Consider the following 20,574-nt stretch of genomic DNA (forward strand, 5'->3'; position numbering starts at 1 on the left):
CTCTCCAACATTTGCAAGAAACAAAAACAAGTTGGTACCAAAAGAAAAAAAAATGGTCAAGACTAGTCAAAAGAAGTCAAATTTTGACTTTCTCCTCCTTTTCTCAAATGCTCCAAGAAGGCTGAGACCATGCCAATCCATCAGCCTCATCTATTTCCACCACCCACCCATCATTCTCAAGCTTTTCCCATTCAGTTTGCTTGCTGCCCTAAAAAACTACTGGAATGATTTGTTTTACTACAGGAAATAAAAATACAAAGAAAAAATTTATTCTTTCCATAACTTGAAAACCATGGATCTATTTTCCTTGGTTTTAAGGGGAGATGGGTATGGATGATGGTAACATGCTCAAGCAATTTCAGCAAATTTCAGTGCACAGTTTTCGAGAAATCAATCTCCATCACCTACAACCATTTTTGAATTTTCTCGATATTTGTGCATGTGTTTAAACATATGTTTCATGGGGAGATGTATATGGATGATGGTAACATGCCCAAGAAATTTCAACCAATTCCAATGCATGGTTTCCATGAAATCGACCTCCATTACCTTCATCCATTTTTAAATTTTCTCAAGATTCGTGCATCCATTGGCCAAGATTGTGTTTGTGGGGAGGTGCATAATGATGAGGGAAACATGCTCATAAAGTTTCACGTCAATCCATTATACCATTTGGGAGATATGGACAAAACAAGTCTACTACAAGAGGTTGTCCTGAATTACTACAAGATCTCTACAGGAAGGCCGAGAAGAAGCTACAAGAGGCAATATGATGGAGAAATGGGTCAAAAGGTCATGTATTCTTTAGGGAAGGTTGATATAGGTCCCCCAACACCACTTTCATCACTCATCCACTCCATGTAATCAAAATCCATATTCAAATTCCACTTTGCCTTACATGAAAAAAAAAAGGACCTTTGGGTGAAAACCCCTTTTTAGATGCCCATGGCAGGCAACCAGGATGAAAACCTCCTTTGAGGCAACCTGGTTGTCTTTCAAAAAAAAAAAAAGGAGAAAAAGAACAAAAATAATTCTAAGGACCTCAAACCTACCCACTTATAACAATTTTGGTTTTTATAGGTTTGCAAGAAGATAATAAACATAAAGCTCACAGGGCAGTAAGCCATACAAAGCATCATATTTTTCTTCATCCATTTCATCTCATCCATAATACCCATGTTCCTTCATCCATACTCATCTCCAGCAATAGAAAAATTCCAATTTCAGGCAAGTCTATGCTTTCTATAGGATTTCCTGTAATTACTACAGGAGTTTCCTGTAGTACTACAGGAAGTCCTGAAAATTTACAGGAAAGGAAGTCCGATGGAAAAATTATGATGCAGACTTGTTTTGGGATAGGAAAAAAGGACATTGACTTCACCACATCTCATTCAACACCCATCATGACCATGTCACTCTATGGCCACACATTCCACTCATTCCAATACCTATTTACCATCCAACAGAGAAAGGACGCCAAAATTCAAAAAAAGGGCAGCTACAAGACATCATGTAGTAGTAATATAGGAAACCATGTAGCAGCCTATTTTGAAGTAATAGTAGGCTCCAGGCTAGACCTTCAACACTATGATTGAAAGAGGAGAGGCATAACTATAGCCACAATGAAACTCCTCTAGAGCTCAACACCAACAGAGGAAGTCAACACCTACACATCAACAAGAAGATAGCCCATCAGCAAAATAAGACCAACAAAAAAGAAAAAGGTAGTCAAGAAGATGTATCTAAGTCATTAGTAGCACAACAACATCAACTCAGCAGTAGTATGCATGTCTCTCCAACAACCATCAGATAGGTACAGGTATTCAATATTCTTGACCTCTTCTCTTGAGCATATTATAGTTAGAAATTTGTTGTCAATGCATGAGAAATGAGGTTTTATAAGCTAAGGAAGGGTCAGCAGTCTCAACACCTTGAACTAGGTAATTGCAGCTCACTCCTTCACTCATGCAATGTTGAAAAGTCAAATTATGAAGAGTGATGATTTCAAGGAATGAGGACAACAGTTAAAAGAATAAATTTTTACAAAGACCAAGTCACCACAACACTCCAAGCCCTCCATCCACTTCATATTCACTATCTATCCATCATTCGTCCATCCCATTTCATAATTTCAAGAATAAACCCTACACTCTATCTCACCCTGAAAATTTCTTGAAAAAAATAAACAGAGCATCCTCTCCATTTTCACATACCTACATCATTTCTCATCACTACCATACAGTTAGAAGACTCTGAAGGAGAAATGAATGACTACTATAGGAAGGTAGAATGCTGCTACAAGAAGGAAGAAATGAACAAATTGTACTAAAAACCAAAAAAAGGTAGTGCCTAAGAGAGACCTAATCAAAACAGAAAAGTCCAAGGCCATTAGGCAATCATCTAGGCCACAAAAGAAAACAAGGCCAGCTAATGGTCTCAAGAAACAATGATTTTTCGTTGAAAAAATATGTTTTTGGGCTTGTCCTTGTAGAAATTACAGCCAAGATTCTTAATGCACAAGAGAGAGGCCACCAGAGCCATGAATGAGGCACAATGAGGTCACTCATTTGCTTAGACGATGAGCAACACTTTCAGCAGGGGGGTATGACGAGCCTCTAAATTAGACATATATTAAGTCCCGTGCTTTTAAATTAAACATAAATTAAGGCCCATCTGACTATCCTTCAACACATTAAAACTCTATTTTTGCATTAAATAATGTATTTTTAACTTTAATATATTCATTAGGAAGGTTTATGAATAATTGCATATTTGTGCCTAATATTATTTATTTTTGTGGAATATTATGAAAATATTGGGGAGATTATGAAGATTTGGAGGAGGAGATAATTTAGGGACTTGTCCCTGCTACAGGAGGATCAATATTAAATAATAAATCAATAAGATATTATGGAATTTTGGCACAGATTGTGGAACTCCAATGATTGAGAAAATCTAGGAATGTGTTCCTTGCCATTTAATGCAAATTCCTAGTATTGCGAACCAAATCAACTAATCAAGGGATTTTGGTGGGGAAAAAATCCTCCTTTCATGGGGAATGATTCTTAATAATTTTGTATAATTACCAAGTCGAATTTTCCTCTAGGGATAGATTTTTATTAGTCTTATTGTGGAGAGAACTCATATTTTTGCAGCTACACCGTCATCTCTTGCAGGGATGTAATTGTATTGATGAAAATAATGAAGATTGGTGTCATGTTCAACTTCTGAATCTCATTCTCCTCCATAATTCTCTGAGTTTCCTTGGGCTTGGCCATCCCAAGAGCCTCAAAGCTCTTTTTGTATCATTTTCTTTCCTTCTTTTCACTTCTTATTCACATGCATCTCTTGTTTTTGTTTCTTTCTATTTCTGTATTTAGTATTAATGATTTCTTGTTGTAGGATTGGGTTAAAGGGTTGATGTAAGTTCTTTTGAAGGATAACAAGCATAATTTCGGCCTTGGAAAATATTTGGAAGGTGATAGTAATCATTGAGCTACTTGGATTAGTCTTCTTATTCCCAAATCTAGATTTCTGGAACTCCTTTGTAGCAACGAATAATAAATTTATGCTATTTTTTAGAGCATGTTAACGACCTTCAATCAAGTTGGTTCCACTTGCATTAGATCAAAAAAACATTCTATTTAATAACAAAAATTACCCCATTTATTTTTCACTTGATTAGGTTAGGCATTTGATAGATTTACTAGCTCACTAGTTCTCGAATTTCTAGATTTTAGACTAGTAATTTTTCGTTATTTAATAAATCTCTCCCATGTTTAGATGAATTTGTGGGTAGATGTAGAAAATAATGTGTGTTGTTGTAGGAGATTCTACATTTCAATGAGACCTCATCTCACCTCATCCATCCATGTCCCAAAAATCCACTAAAGTCTCAATCCGAATTCATGTTTTATAAGCAAAAAATGTCATTTCCATTGAGCAAATCTACCCATATTGAAGCCCTTGCTTGAGTTATGGGTAGTTTCGACCATGTCCATACCTTATTCTTCCATTATCCACTGTTATCAAGCTCCATTCTACCTTCTAGACCACTTCCTAATCTTTCAGCCTATTTTTTGTAATAAAACAGGGGATCCTGTAGACATCTTGTAGGAGCTAGTACATCCTCTAGACATCTTGTAGGAAATCCTGTAGCGGCCTGTTTTGAGCCCGAATTGAGAAAAATCTTCATTTAAGCTAGGATTTGGTCCCTATTTGACCTCCAAGCCATCAAAACCATTTTACCCCTCATCCTCCAGGCCTGTCTCCCCTTCCGAAGAACAAGGAAAGATTAGCATTTGCATTTATAATATGAAAAGATAAAGAAAAGTAGTTCCTTTTATTTCTTAATTAGCACATGCACATAGAAATTAATAATCCATAGATCAGACCCCATGCTAAGTTAGTTTAAATCATCACATGTGATAAATAGGGTTAAGCTAGGTTTCTTTTACAAATAGTTCATGATCTTTATGCAATTAGAATAGGTTTCTTTCCTTGTACTTTATTTCTTGCAATAAGTTAAGGTTTCCATTTCGAGCATTTCATTTTCTGCAAATAGTTTAGGATTTTTTTTCAGTACATGGACTCCATTACATCATGACAAAAAAGGAAGGGCACATTGTATGCTTCACATATAGTGTCGATACCTCTTAAGTTTGTACGAACCCCGGGTTGATAATTAAGGTTGGTAGCCTTGGGAGTTGCAACATTCTTGTTGCAATACTAAGGCTCATCACTTTTGCCTAGGATTAATGGGGAAGATGATAATTCTACTCAGAGAGACATTCAGGCCTTTTGTTCTTTTGCTGAGAACCTGAATGTAGAACAACTAGATGTGGTCCTGAAACTTTTTGTACAATCCCTTGATGGAGAAGCTAGAAATTTTTTTAAAACCCTCCCTGATGCCTACATCACCACTTGAGAGGAATTTGAAACCTCTGTCACACAAAAATGGGGTGAGAAGAGAGATCATGAGTTCCTCCTCACAAAGTTCAATGCCATCAAGAAGAAACAAAAGGAGAATATCTTAGATTTTAATAAGAGATTCAATAAATAATATAACAACTTGCCTGCTAAGATAAAACCTCCTCCAGTTGTTGCTCGGGTAGTTTACTTGGGAGCCTTTGAATATGACTTTGGTTTCACCTTAAGAGAAAGGAAATCTCCTACCTTAGATCAACTCCAGGTTGATGCTCTGGAAGTAGAAGCAAATTTTTCCTCCACAGGGAAGTCAAGTGGAAAGCAGGAAACTACCGGGAATAGAAGAGGTAAAGAAGAAGCTTCCTCCTCTGGTCAAACTAGAGAATCACCACACTCGAAGTTGGAGGAGTTGGATCATCTCATCAGGAGTTTTTCACGTAAGGTTGGAAAACTCCAAATTTAGAACAATAGTCCCTCCAAATAGAATGCTCAAGGAAACAATCAGGGATATAACCCACAATATAGAAGGCCTCCATTACAGATACTACCAAGGGAAAGAAAGGAACAACCAGATCAAATCCCTCATCCTCTATATTTAGAAGGTGATCCCGATGAGTAATGGTCAGATACATGGGAAATTGTAGGGAGACTTATATTCTTCTTTCTCTGAAGAAGAACAAGAGAATATGGTTCACCAGGAGGTCAGTCATGATGGAGAAGAATAAGATAAGCAAGATATGGATTATTATTGCAAACAGTTTGCAGAGTTCATGTTGGCACAACCACAACATAAATATAACCTAAGATCTTCAAAGAAGAGGTCAAGAGAATTAGAGAAACAGGAGGAAACTTCTCCCCAGGCTACTCCTCTAGTACGGGACAAAGGAAAAGGCAAGTTTAATCTTGACCCTGCCAGGAAAAAAGTCCCCTTGAATAAGGAAAGAAATCAGTCAGAGGAGCACACAGCAAAGGAAACACCTATTTTGCAGAAGAACACTAATGGTAATGAAGGGGAACCTGAGTCAGGAGGTGTAGAGAAGACCCCATCTACATTCAACCTTCAAAGGGAGTTTGAAAAGGTAAAGATTTTGATTCCAATAACTGAGATTCTGAAAAAGCCTACCTATAAAGCTCATGTATCTCAATTCATGTTACCATCAGTTTCATCACCCACCTAGGATTCTCTAAATCTTTAAGAGGAGAGGCCAATGGTTTTCTTTATGCTGCATGTGGAGGAATTGGATCCTTCTACTGCACCTTTCTATGTAACTCTGGGAATTCATGATCTTCTTTTACATGATTGCATATTGGACTTCAGAGCCTCCCACAACCTCATTCCCTTGGAAGTAATGGAATAGCTTGGCTTGCAGATCCCTAGGCCCTACAAGTACCTATACCACTTTTAATCCAAGAGAGTCAAATGTTTGGGAATGATAAAGGACCTGGTGGTGAACTTAGCCTATACCCCTTTCAATCCAAGAGAGTCAAATGTTTGGGAATGATAAAGGACCTGGTGGTGAAATTAGCTCAAATCCCTATGAAAAGTGTGGTAATGGACATAGTAGTGGCAGATATACCCCCTCATTTTGGCATGTTGCTATCTAGATCTTGGGGTTCCAAGGTAGGGGGCTCTATCAAGTTGGATCTAACTTATGCCACCATTCCCACCTTTGGAGGAGAGAAAAGGAGGCTATATAGAGAATCCAAGTTTGTAAAAATTGTGACCTCAGCTAAAGGTTCAAAGAACTCCCTAGTCTATGGAAAGGAAAGTGACCTCTCCTGCCTATTTCTAGAATAAGATGAGGCTATCATAGAAGAAACATCATTCCACCTAACATGGCCATTAGAACATCAGCATGCAAGTGAAAGAAAAGTATGGAAATTATATTTTGATGAATCTAATCGAAAAGAGGGAAATGGGGCAGGAGTATTGTTGGTATCTCCTAAAGGCAGCCTGATACCCCTATCATTCAAGCTGGAGTTTGAATCAACCAAAAACATGGTAGAATATGAAGCATTTCTCCTTGTCTTACAGACTTAAAAAAATATGAATATTGAATGTCTAATAGTTTATGGAGACTTTGAGTTGGCCGTAAGGCAAATCAAGAATCAATTCCAAGCCAAACACCCTAGACTAAGGACATACTAAAATGAAGTATGGGACTTTATTGATAATTTCTTCCTGGATTTTAACATCCAGTTTCTACCCAGGGAACAAAACAGGATGGCATACTCTCTTGATGTAGCTGCAACTACTTTCAAGCCCCCCCAAAATCCTCTCCTTAGATATGAGGTGTAACTTAGGTGCAGACCCTCCGTACTTGAAAACATCAAGCACTAGAAGGTCTTCGAAGATGACAAATAAGGGAAACGATTCATAGAGGTCTTTCGGGAGTTTTCTAAATACACCATCGATCAAGAAGAAGAAGAAGAAGAACAAGCAAATCAAGAAGCCACTTCATGGAAAGATGTAGTGGTTGGGCACAAAAATTTTCAACTGAAAGGGAACACTATCCCTTGCGGAATAGTCCCACTAGGAAGGCTTTTTAATAAAGGGAAAATAGCTGCCAAACAAATAGCTCTTGAGATGGATGATCAAGTACAATATTGAAAAATTGGATCAAAGGATGAGCCTCAGATGATCAAGTTGTCAAAAGGAATCCACTTGCACTATAAATAACGGTATTTAGATCTTTTCAAAGCCTACAAAGATGTTTTTTCTTGGACTTGTGATGATTTGGAAACATTTGATACTAACATCATACAACATAAGATCCCTTTGAAAAGTGGAGTGAAACCCTGCAAGCAGAAAATCATACAAATAAATACACTCTTACTCCGCTCCATTGAAAGGGAGATAAAGAAGTTGCTACAGGCAAAGATTATAGTACCTTTAAGATACTCTGAGTGGGTAGTGAATCTAGTCCCGGTTTGTAAGAAGAATGGAGAGATAAGGCTATGTGTAGACTTCCAAAACCTAAACAAGGCATCTTTGAAAGGAAACTACCTACTACCCAAGATGGATAATATATTCTAGAAGGCTGTTGGTTCAGCTAGAATATATATGGTGGACAGGTTCTCTAGATATAATCAAGTGGATGTTCATCCTGAGGATCAGGAAAACACTGCCTCCACCACCCCATGGGGAACATTTATGCATTCTCGCATGCCTTTTGGGTTGATAAATGCAAGGGCCACATTTCAGAAAGCCATGGACATAGCTTTCGTGTGAGAGTGAGACAAATTTGTGGTGGTCTACTTAGATGACATCACAATCTTTTCCAAGGTTGAGGAGGAACATGTCCTCTACTTAGAACTCACCTTTGAGAAGTGTAGGAGATATGGTCTCTCCTTGAATCCTAAGAAATCTCAATTCACCTAAGTGAGGGGAAGCTACTAGGACACGTAGTATCATAGGAGGGTGTGAAGATTGATCCCAAACAGGTTGAAGCCATCAGCCACATCCCTCTTCCCAGGTATAAGAAAGAAGTCCAAGCCTGCTAGGGGAGAATAAATTTCTTGAGGCGATTTATACTCAACTACGTAAAGATTGTCAAAGGTACTATAGACATGCTCAAGAAGGGAAATGAAGTCAAGTGGGGCCCTGTCCCCCGTGATTCTTTTAGTAAGATCAAAGAAACTTTGGCTAAAGCCCCATTGTTAGCTAGTCTTGACAATTCATTGCCTTTCTACATATTTTCTTTTGCCTCTCCACATACCATTTCCATAGTACTGCTACATAAAAATAAAGAGGGTTATGGGCAGCCCATCACCTTCTTCAGCCAATTACTAAGGGATGTTGAACTAAGATATAACATATTGGAGAAACAAGCCTATGCATTGGTTAAGGCTCTAAAGGCATTTCGTGTGTATGTGTTGCAATCGAAGACCACAACGTTTGTCCCAACAATAATAGCCAAGGACATCCTGAAAGAGGGGCAGGTTGATAGTGAAAATATAAGAATACGAGCTAGAAATAAAGTCTACCAGGCTCATTAAAGGCCAAGGGTGGCCAAGGTTTTATCTGAATCCAACTGCCAAGAACTAGGGATAAACCTGACCACAGAGGAACACAAACCAAAGGATCGCCAGAGTAGTATTAAAACATCTGAGCAGAAAATCTATGCTAAGTATGAGGGATCATCGTGGTAAAAGAATATCTTTCATTACCTCTTATTATTGAGGTGTTCGTTGGGGCTGATGCCTCCAAATATCAAAACCTGAGGTTTCAAGCCCAAAAATATATCATATCCACTGGCATACTCTACTGGAAGGACCCTGTCGGGGTATTGTTGTTCTGTTTGGTGGAAGGATGGACCCATAAGGTGATTGTGGAGTTTCATGAAGGATTCTGTGGAGGGAATTACAGCTGGAAGACCACAACACACAAAATCCTCAAGGTTGGGTTTTAATGGCCTACACTGTTCCAGCATGTCTATAACAAAGTCAAGAGGTGCCAAAAATTCCATGTGTTTGCTGAAAGGTAGAATTTTTCTCCTCTCCCCCTGATTCATGTGCATGTGGTGGAGCCTTTTACATAGTGGGGACTAGACTTCATAGGAGAGATCAACACACCATCCAGTGCCCAAGAAAAATGGATATTGAAAACTACTGACTACTTCACCAAGTGGGTAGAGGCCATATCAGCTAGAAATGCTACAGATTCAATGGTGATAAAGTTCATGGAGGAGAACATATTGTCCTGCTTTGGTTTCCATTTCAAAATCATCACTCATAATGCTTAGGTATTTAAATCTGCCAAGTTCACCAACTTCTTCCATAAATACAATATCATTATTGGGCACTCCACTACATAGTACTCTCAAGGCAATTGTTTGGGTGAGTCCTCAAACAAAGTTATGGTGAGAGTGTTGAAGAAGACTATCATTGAAAAACAAAGGAACTAGGATTCCCAACTGAAGTTTTCTCTGTGGGCCAATTGAGTAATGCCTAAATGATCCACTGGGAAATCACCTTTTGAGTTAGTGTATGGCAAAGATGTTGTCTCCCCAATTCAACTAGCAATGCTAGTAGCAAGGTTGCTACAAGAAGCTAAAGAGGACCCAAGTACCCTTACAAGGAGGATTAATCAGTTGGTTGAGCTTCAGGAGAACATAGAACAGGTGGAGACCAAACTATCCAAATATCAACAAAAAATGAAATATCGGTTTAACAAGAAGGCCAAGGAAAAACCTCTTCATCCAGGAGATTTAGTTCTCAGGTGGGATGTTCGACGAGAGGAAAAAGGAAAACATGGAAAATTTGATCCACTGTGGTTTGGCCCCTTCAGGATTGCAGAAGAGAGAGGGAACAATACATTTCTGCTTGAAAACTTGGATGGTGAACTATTGGAACTAACAATGAATGGTCAGTTCCTCAAGTTTTATTTTCAAATGTAAGAATTAGCTGTCTTACACTCATTGTAAATAACTGGTGTGTTTACTGCAATTGTCATTTGAATTTTATTTTATTGTAAAAATTTCTTCTTTTGTGAAGTTATCTTTTGATTCAGAAGTGACTCCATGCCCAAAGGAGTAGTTTGTAATGTGTAGGTTCTCAACACCTTCCTGGTAAGGCACTGTCCCTAGATGGAGCCAATGTTATCATTTACTGCTCACTCACTTCTTTGTAAATGATAGTGAAGTTGAAGCCATTTCCTGAGCCACATAAGTTATTAGAGCTTGATGAGACCCTCACTATTATGTAATTCTCAGGACAATTGTTCAGTGGTATATAGAAGTCCAAAAAAGGGTTCCTGGATCAAAAGTTAGAGCCTGTAGAAGATTTCCGCTGAAAATTCCAGCTGATTGAGGAAAATGGCTAAGTATGGAGAAAATATCACAATCATGACCCAAGAGGCTCATTGCATATCGCATATCGGTGGTTAGATGGGTATGGAGCACTAATGGAACGAGAAACAATGATTCGTCAATTGTTGATATCGTATATCGAAAGTCTGCGGGTTTGAGTAGAGCAATTATCACAATCAACCATCGACACGATCCCAGGGCATAAAAATAAGGTTATTGACATATCATATTCCCAAACACCGATATCGCATATCACATCCCCCAAATCCAGCAGTCCCTTAGTTACAGCATAGTCCAAACCATGCAGGGGCCGAGATTGCGATATATTGTTGCACGGCTGGGGAAGGGCCAGAAAGTATTAATAAAGAAAATTATGGGAAAACAGGGGCCAGGCCTCCCCTTTTCTCTCTCCTCCACGTGGCACAATCCCACATACTAGTGACCTCGCATCATAGCAGTCTCACAATTTGACATATCAGCGGGTTCTAAAACTTTAAAGACCTGCAAACCGTCGATTTGTGATTTTTGTGTAACATCGTCGGGGGGCCGAGAAAAGAGTTTACAAAGGAAAAGGCCAACAAAACCAAGGCTGGGCAGGCTACTTTTTCTCTCCTCCTGAATTCCACATGGTAGCATGCGATTAGTCTTCAGAGCTAACATGGTAGCTAGCATCAACAGTGATGTGGTAGTATGGTTGATGACATGGTAGAGGACACGTGTCACCTGGTTTCAATGTTTTCAGGGGTGACATGAGCCCATTTATAGGTGCCACATGTCACCACTCAAAAGCTGACACATGGCAGTGACGACGTCACCCCGTAAATCTACGATCGTAATAGTTAGCGGATAAGCCTAAAGTTGATGGAACCAGTGACTGCAATATGTGGGAAAACCCTAGACACAATAAAGTATTACATTGTGATCTATAAGGATCTCACATCTAGACTATTGGCCCATGCTATGGAAACAAAAAAAGTTTAAGAGATTGGCATAAGGCGATTGTGATATGCGGGACTCCTCCCCCGGATGCGATAAGTTATGAGCTGTGATTTAGAAAGAGTTCGGGTCCAGGAAATTGACCAATGAGGGACTTCTACAATATAAAGAAAAAGGCCCCCTACGCAACTATTGAGAGCCTAAGCACTGAAGCACAAAGCCCTTGGTCCCAACCCCTGGTCATATGTGGAGCACTACAAAAGGGGTCGTAATAAAGCAGAGCTAAGGGGGAAACCCAAAGGTTCCCTTTCACCTGTTCCAGAGGCTAGATAAGGGCACTGATCATGTTCAGAAGTGTTTTATGGTGGAAGTGACAAAGTTGGTCCTAGAGGCAGTTGTAGCAGTGAATTAGGAGAGGGAGCATTCAAAACCAAATATGGGAGCCCCCAAAAAATGGCTCTTCATAAACCGTTCTCAAGGTCGACGCCAAAGTTTTTTTAAAATGGAATGACGAGCGTTAGCTGAGCAACAGAGGGGTATATGTCGTGAACTAAATGCAACCATGAAACAAAAGTGATTACATGGACAGGGCGCTTATATTTTGCATTAATGTCTCACCTGTTCCATGATTCTGTGATGTGCCTTCCTCTGTGAGGCCATTATTATTGTTCTTAATGTTTTTGGGATGCAGAACCTCCCCTAGCCAAGAGAGAAAGTTGTTAGGGTCCAACCCTAACCCCTTTATCTATGTAATAAACCAAATAGGGTTGAGTCATAGCTATAGTTAGTTAAAGAGTCAATAAAGCCCATATTAATAATTGTATGTGGTTGACCCGCATTTAAGAAAGGGACCACAGTTAGTTGTAGATGGGCCATAATCAATAAATAAAGTGGTTAACCCATGTTATGAAAAGGACTACTAGTCGTAAGGTTTTTGAAGGTCATTTAGATATAAATAGTCATAGCTAGAAGGGAAAGATCATCGTGTCTTATTTTGTAATTGAGCTCTATTTTGCTGGAGGTTGCGCCCTCAAAGAGGCAAGTGAACATTACTTTTATCTCTGAACAACAAAATAATTGTTGTTTTTCTCATTTTATTATGTGTTATGGGCTGTATTTCTTCACATATTTGGTATTCTGGAAATTCCCGCAGGTTAAGAGCATAACAAGTGGTATTAGAGCACTTTCCAAGGCCAGTGGTACCTCCATTTTTGGCAAATATTTTTTTTTGGCTAGAGATGTTGTTACAAATCCATTTGGGCACATCACTCCCATCATCAAGATCAGTGTTTTAGGGCTCATTAAACCCTAATTTTAGTTGCTACATGCCCTAAACAAGTCAACCTTTTGAATGCCTCCTTCTCAGAGAGTTTCATGGCCTAAAGACATTCTGAAATGACCTCTAGAGGGACCAGTGTAGGTAGGCCCATGCAAGGGTGCACTGCAGAGTAGTTAAGTCCATGCCAGGGTTCTCTACAAAGCACTTAGGTCCTCTTTGACCAGCGCTGGGCGAGTTTGAGTGAAATTCACTTAGGGTTTGGGGAATATTCTTATCTTCTGGAGCCTTCTAGAAGATTCCCACACTTATCATCTCCTATGAGCTGGAAAATGGATGAAGAATGAGTTAAGGTACCTCCTATCCTCTCATCCCTTCCTCCGTGGAACTAATTCTAAGTATGGAAGGCCATTCAATACCCTCATTGATGACAAAACCTCCTCCATCTTCTTATAAATTTAGCACTCATCTAAGTGATCAGGGGTTGGACTTTGATAAATTGTAAGGAGATAATGTTAGCTTGAGAATTGAGACTATTGTAAGTGTTGTTATGCTGCCGGAATGTCATGCTTATAATTTTATGTGGATGGAACCAAAGTTGGAGGAGTGAATTCGAATCAGGCTTCATGGTTGTAATTCTTCTTGCTATTCAATAAAGTATTTACACCTTTGTACATATGCTTATCTTGATATATGATGCTTATATGTGTGAATGTATCTAATTCCATTTACTTGTAATCAATATATATTTTTCTTTAATTGGTTCTTTGTATTCTGATGATGTTTACAGGTACTTCTCAGGCGTGTTAAGTATAGGAAGGAGCGACAGGACTGATACAAAGGAGACAAGAGGAAAGCGAAAGTACAATTAGGTCCTCTCATTCTCTTTGTCTTATATATTGTTTATAGAAAAAGGTTAAAGTTCTTGAAACTATTGTTCTAGATATGGCTACTTATCTAGGGAATTAGTATTTAGTCGTAGATACCAAATTCCTCATAACATATTGGCGACCATATTGCGGAACATCATCGTTCCAAGTAGCTTATCCACATCCTAGGAAACTCTAGCATACCTTACTTCCTTTCATTGATTGTATTTCATCCTTGTTGAAGTGAATTTTGATCAAAAAACTGTGTTTAGTTGCCTCTTGAAATGGCTTATTGTCACCAACGCAGGCTTGTGAGGGACACAGTGCACTGTAGAGAACCCTTGGCTTAGGCATCGTTCTCTGAAGCACACTGTCTCCCATTCAGGGCTGTGTTGATCCTCTTTGGGTCAGTTTTCCACCTTTGGATAGGGTTTTTCACCAAATTTCTTTTGTTTGATTGCTTGTTGAATGATCAATGGGTGTCATGTCTCTGAAATCAAGATTGCATCTCCTTTGCTAGCCCTACTTTGGCTTTGATTGATTAATGTTTCTTAAATAGTTTCTTTGTCATTATCAATTCATTGTCAAAATTAGATTATATTTCATTAATCTTTGTTCAAAATAAAGTGTCGTAAAAGTCTTCATTTTTTTCAAAAAGGAACTAACATAAAGTCTTTGTTCTTGCAAAATATTGATTGATTGTATGTGCATTACTTTCCTTTTGTTCATTTCAACATTAAGGGAATTGAAAAGAAAAACTTGCATTGTGCATTTAAAAATTTTGTGTGTGCTCATAGGAATAGTTTAGGGAAATTGCATTAGATTGTGCTCTTTGCTCTTTGATTGAAAGAAATTTGATTGCTCTATCACTATTAGCTAAGATTTTCATTGTTAAATTGAATGGAAAGAATTCTTATCATATTAGTTGCATTTTTAGGAATTTCAGAATACGTCATGTGGTGAATTTGAAAGGCAAATTCCTAAGCAAGATCAACTTAAAATTAACCTCAATTTACCTAATGAAGCATTGTCACCTAACGAATAACATTTAGAGGTTCTAGGCTAGAGACGTGTTCTGGCGTTGTAAAACATAGTAGCCGTCACTAATTTGTCTATGATACATTCTGAGTGTGATACTTCATTCCACGTACGTGAGTATATCATAGCTTTTCCACATACCTTCGGGTATATAGGGAGGTGCTACAGTACGTAAAGTATATGGGAATTCTCTCACTGTGCAGTTTCGAATTAGACAATGCTAATACAGATTGGGCCTCCACGTACTTTCGGGTATATATGGGAGGACAAAACTAGGTTTCTATCCATCCTTAGATAACTTAGTCGGTCGCCTTGTACACTGTGATACACCGAACACAAAATTCAGGGAGATTTCCTGCCCATACTTCTTGGTTCGCCGGGAGGTATTCTGGAGTTCACAGTTGCTTGGTAATACTTTTTCCTAGATCACCCCTCTTTTGTTTTGTTATCTTATTTTGATTAAAATAAAATTAATTGACTGCGGATAACATCCTCCACACTCACTGCTTAGTTGATCTTATGTTGAGACATATGGCGAAAAATCTGGAGTCCACCGATCAAGGAATTCCTTTTGATGGGAATCCTAGTCCTTTTCCTCCTTTTGGAAATATTGGTGCTCCTCATATGGCTACATTATCCCTTCCAGGATTTACCATTGGCTTTCCAGTATGGTTGTTTTCAACCTCCTTGGTTCAAAATGTCGTGATTTTTCCAAAATCAAGTACTCCTCCAACTATACATAATAAACCTCCAATTGATCCCAAAGTTTACCCTTTTCCTTCTTCGTTGGTTGTTTCTTCCTCCCCATCCTCTTCGCCTAGTGAAAGTATTGATACTAGTAACCAGGGGGCTAAGAAGAATGAGAAAGGGAAGAAGAAGAAGCCAATTCAGCAGGGGGAAACCAAGCAACCATTGCTTCAAATGCAACTACTAATGAGAAACCATCCCATAAGCCTCACAAAGTTTGATATCCATGCAAACTTTGTATGAGAGACCATCTTCTTCGAAATTTTCCTGATATTCCTCACATATTAGAAGAATGGTCTTCTCGTTCACATCATCCTATGTCATCAACTTCTGGAGATCATGGTAGTGACACACCATCAACTAGTGGTAGTAAAGTTCATGGAAAGGAGGTTAAAGTTAAGTTTCCCTGTAGGTTATGTGAAGGGAATCACCCCATTCACCTTTGTACCTATCTAGATGAAGCTCAAAAAGTGTTGGAAAACTGTCCTACTACTCCACAATGACTTCCATCTGGTTATAGGAGATTCTCCATTAATCAATCACTAGTTGATAAAGTGACTGACTTAAATCAACCATCGATTGAAACCACTCTCTCTGAATGTGAATCTTACGAGTCTATACCTGACCAATCACAGGTCGAGGAAACAATTGACTCGATTTCACCTTCAGTTAATCATACCTTTCCCATAGAGAGTGAGTATGATATCACTCAGTTTCTTTTTGTTTCTTCAAATTCCAATGAGCTTGGAGGCAACCCTCTTGTTCCTGTCATGCGGAAAGAGTCGTTAGTGCGGACACAATCGACCTCCCTAGAAGCAAAAGCTTTCTAGTGACAAACAAGACAAATAAAGCTACCTTTCTCTAAACATGCATTGCAAATACAAGTAATCAGGGGATCTTTAACATACCTTTAGTCCAACGCTTTGTAGTAGTCTAGCCTTGCCGATCCGGATGAGCTCCTCCTTCTCTTCGAAACCTGCATTCACTAACAAGCCAAAAGATTAAATAGCACCTGATAAACTCATAAAACAATACATATCTATCATATAGACCAAGGAGTATATGAAACAAACCATGAATAACAATCTGTTGAGAAAAATAAGTTCATTTGCATTAAAAGGTAACAAAAGGAACCATTACAACCTGAGCCTTGGTGTTGTGCAAGTCCCTCCTAGGGTCCAGCAAGAGTTTTCCTTTACTTTGATCAGCTCACCCACTCTCAAATAAGGCTAGGAAAGGATGGGAATCTCTCCTCTCAAGCTTTACAAGGAAGTCCTAATTCCAACAACATCTACCCTTAGGAATGTTCAACTTTCAACCTCCCTCCCTTTGGCCCAATGCCTGTATTTATAGTGCTCTAGAGGAATTTATTCAGGTCCACCATCAATGGGATAAGCCCCTCTTTGGATGGGATAGCTCCCCTCTTGATGGGATAAGTTCCTCTTTGGTAGGGATACATGAACCATCTGGAGGTGCTCCATACACGTCAAACAAGCTTCTAGAAGGCTCTAGAAATGACCACAAGTAACTTTTTTGGAGTGAAACTTGTGCCTTTTGACCTTTACAGGAGTACGCACCCATTGCTTTACATACAAAGCGTACAAGTACGCAGGTATTGTGAACTTGGAGTGCGTATACGCAGGTAAGGCTAATAGAAACTGCGTACCAAGAGATATATAGATTTTTAATGACTTTCTCTCTTTCTTGAAGTTTGACATGGAGAGCAGAGGTATGAGGCTTGCCAAGGAGGATAGTATGACAGTTGATGGAGCCATACTAACTGCAAATAGTCATGGTGACAAATTTTAGTGTAACAGATTGCCCCCTAAAGTGCGAAGCCTGTAGTAGATTAGGGTTTCATATCATCTAGGAAGGGTGAAGTACTTTATCATTTCAAGGATTATCTTGTGGAGAGCCCAGTCGGAACCTGCAAGTATTCAACACAAAATACATATATATGATCATATCATCGCTGAGGTAGGCATTCCCATACTCAGATTGAAAACTTTAACTAATTGACTATCTACTGCTCTGATACAGGAATGATTCTGTAGTACATCATAATCATAGACTTTTGTAGACACAGTATGGACGCAGCCATCTGTTTATGATTAGTCTACTGTACAATGAATACAAAACTCCTCGCAGCCTGGATGGTGGAAACTAGATCCAGGGTCTTCATTTCTACTTCCCGAACAGGTACGATTCTATCCATGCGAATAAATGAGTTGATGTCGAACATGGTAGAAACCACTTGATTACCAGTCAATGATGTAAACTGTTAACAAGCGTGAGAGAGACCACCAGTGATGTCAATGGTTCTCAAAGTACCCAGTACAATCCATGAGATGTGAATGAATGAGTTGATGTCGAACATTTCATGGAATCCTTCGATCGAAAGTCATTGATGTAAACTGTCGTCAAAGGCGAGAAACCTGCCATTGATGCATGCAGACTTCAAGGTACTGACGATTCCGAGGTCATCTTTCTAGATAATGTGCTGATGTCGATAGAAAGCGACCCGTTGCAGGCAAGCCCAGAACACGAAATCATAGATCAAGTTGAAGAAATGTAGCTGTAAGGACTGACTCAGGGATGGTCAAGATGGATGACGGGTATTTTGCAGATGAATGTTTATTGCAGAGACCTCTTGAACAGATAACGACACGACAGATGGCTTGGTGACATTTGACCCAAAGTTAATACCTGGCTAAAGACTTTCAATGTGGTTTGATCAACTGTGAGGCAAAGGATTTCCCAACCAAGGTGAATGAAAGTGTCGTGTTCAAGAGTGGTAATAAGGCTTCTTCTAAGACAAAGGATAACAAATAGGCTCATTTTTCTCTCTTTTCCCCCACCATTTCTGGCAAGTACCTCTTTATTTTTTACAAGCTTGAGGAGGATAACATATGCTTGATTATAAGCTCATCCTTCGGACGAGTCCAACTTAGTTTTGATTCAAACCCTAAGAAGGAGTGGTCCGTTCCTATTTGTAATCGAACAGGTCCTTTACTGTGAAATTTTAACGAGTCCAGTATAGGAGAAACTCAGCGTTTTTCATTTTTAGAGAGTCTGAAAAAACTAAAGAAGACTCCAGGTTGAACTTTTTCGTAAAGTTGTGTCTCCCAAGTCCGAAAAAGTATAAAATAATACCTGAGAGAACCGCTTAGTCTTGTGACCAAGGAGTACTTTCATGATTAGTGCCTCTGACCTGAAAAGTAAAAAGTGATCAAGGACACGTCGTTTTATTTCCATATCGAGTTTGAAATGACAAAAACCCGACAATATTTTCCTGTTTTTTACGGTCAGAAAAGAGCTATAAGGGGACCGTCTTTTAATTCCGTTTTAACGAGTGTAAAAGAAACGCTCGGTAATCTTTTCATATTTTAGGAGTCAGAAAAGGGCTTAAAAGATGACTGTGATGTTTTGGTTCGTGAAAAATGGTAATTTTCTTTGAAATTCCTATTGTCCTGCACAAAAACGACACATTACTCATACCTGTTTAAGATAAGCAAAAATGCATTGAGAAATATCCTTCCATGGTGAAAAATAAACAAATTTAGCATTCATTTATCCAAAAAACCTATAAAAAGACTTTTTACCATGTCATTTTTACCATTTTACTGTTGAAGGAGAGAAAAGGGCTTTTGGAAAGAAACTTCCCGTGGACTTTGCGGAGAATCCGACCGTCGGAATCGAGTGCCGTCTCTTTCAGGTATTTCACAACATCCTCCTTTGTTTTCATCCGTTTAGAATTTAATTTCAAGCCCTATTTTGATTTTTTGAGGGCTTTGGGGTTTTAGGATCCGCCTTTCGGGGTACGCAGGTGCCCCATGGGCGACCTACGTACCCCGACATTTTCGTTCATGGGAAAATGGCAGGAGTACGCAGCCTACCTTCAGAACAACTGCGTCCATATGCTCTGTTTCTGAACGCGGGGTGCGTACCCCACGCAAAGCAATTTTAAAAACCCAAATCTCAAAACCTAACCATTAATTTTTTATTTAATGAATTCTAATGAATGTTTTCTGGTGTGTAGATTGCCCACCATGCTTGATTGGCGCGAAAGAGAACACGAAGATGTCGATTTGGCCGCAATAGATCATCAACCCTCCATTGATGCTTTGAAGGCATGCAGTCTCTACAAATACTGGGCCATACCTGGCATGAGGGCCCAGGTGCGATTCTTAGAATGGCTGGTTGAAAGGTGGAACGTCCAGGATCAATGCTTCTATATCGGAGGGCACCAGCTCAAGATAGAGCCCTCTGAAATATATTTTCTCACTGGTTTGCCTAATAGGGGCGAGCAACTGACTCTGTCCGGGACTAGGCCGGGTGGCCAATCCCTTGCTAGCCTCCGGCTAGAGTGGTGCAACAATCAGAACCAGGACAAATGGATAGAAATCAAATACATATCCCTGCCTGAACTTATGATAATTTCCTTTACAGTTACCAGACTCTGCGGCGCAGCCGCCTTGCACATTGCCACCGGGTCCCAAATGCGGATGGCGATAGATTGCTATCGAGGCACCATTTTCAATTGGTGTGACGCTGTGTTGGCCAATATGAAGGGCCAACTAACTAGGGCAAAGAACGGGCAATTAAAGACCTTTGGGTATGGGCCTTTAGTTGTGAGCTTTGCCCTAGAGAGGGTTCCGATGCTGATCCCACAGCATCTCACTGTTCCAGCTGGGCCTCCTCGGGAGCCAAAGTTGATGCGATGGGTTGTGGTGATGGCCCGACATCCTGATGAGGGAGCGAGAGTTGTTCGATTTCCTGCGGGTTACTTTCACTGGTTGGAGGACCAGGTATTTGCGATCCAGGATTTTCCTTATGCCAGAGTAGATTTTCGCGGTGATCCGGACATGGTTCTTCCACAGGGAGAACAATGGGATAACAGAGGTACTTCATTTTTCACAAGTTTTTTAAATTATTTACTTTTTTTGTTTGTTTTTATATCGTCTCAAAACTG

This window comes from Pinus tabuliformis, chromosome 9, assembly GCF_031772625.1.
Source record: "Pinus tabuliformis cultivar Carrire ecotype Pingquan chromosome 9, CPIR1, whole genome shotgun sequence".
In the NCBI taxonomy this organism is placed as follows: Eukaryota; Viridiplantae; Streptophyta; class Pinopsida; order Pinales; family Pinaceae; genus Pinus; species Pinus tabuliformis.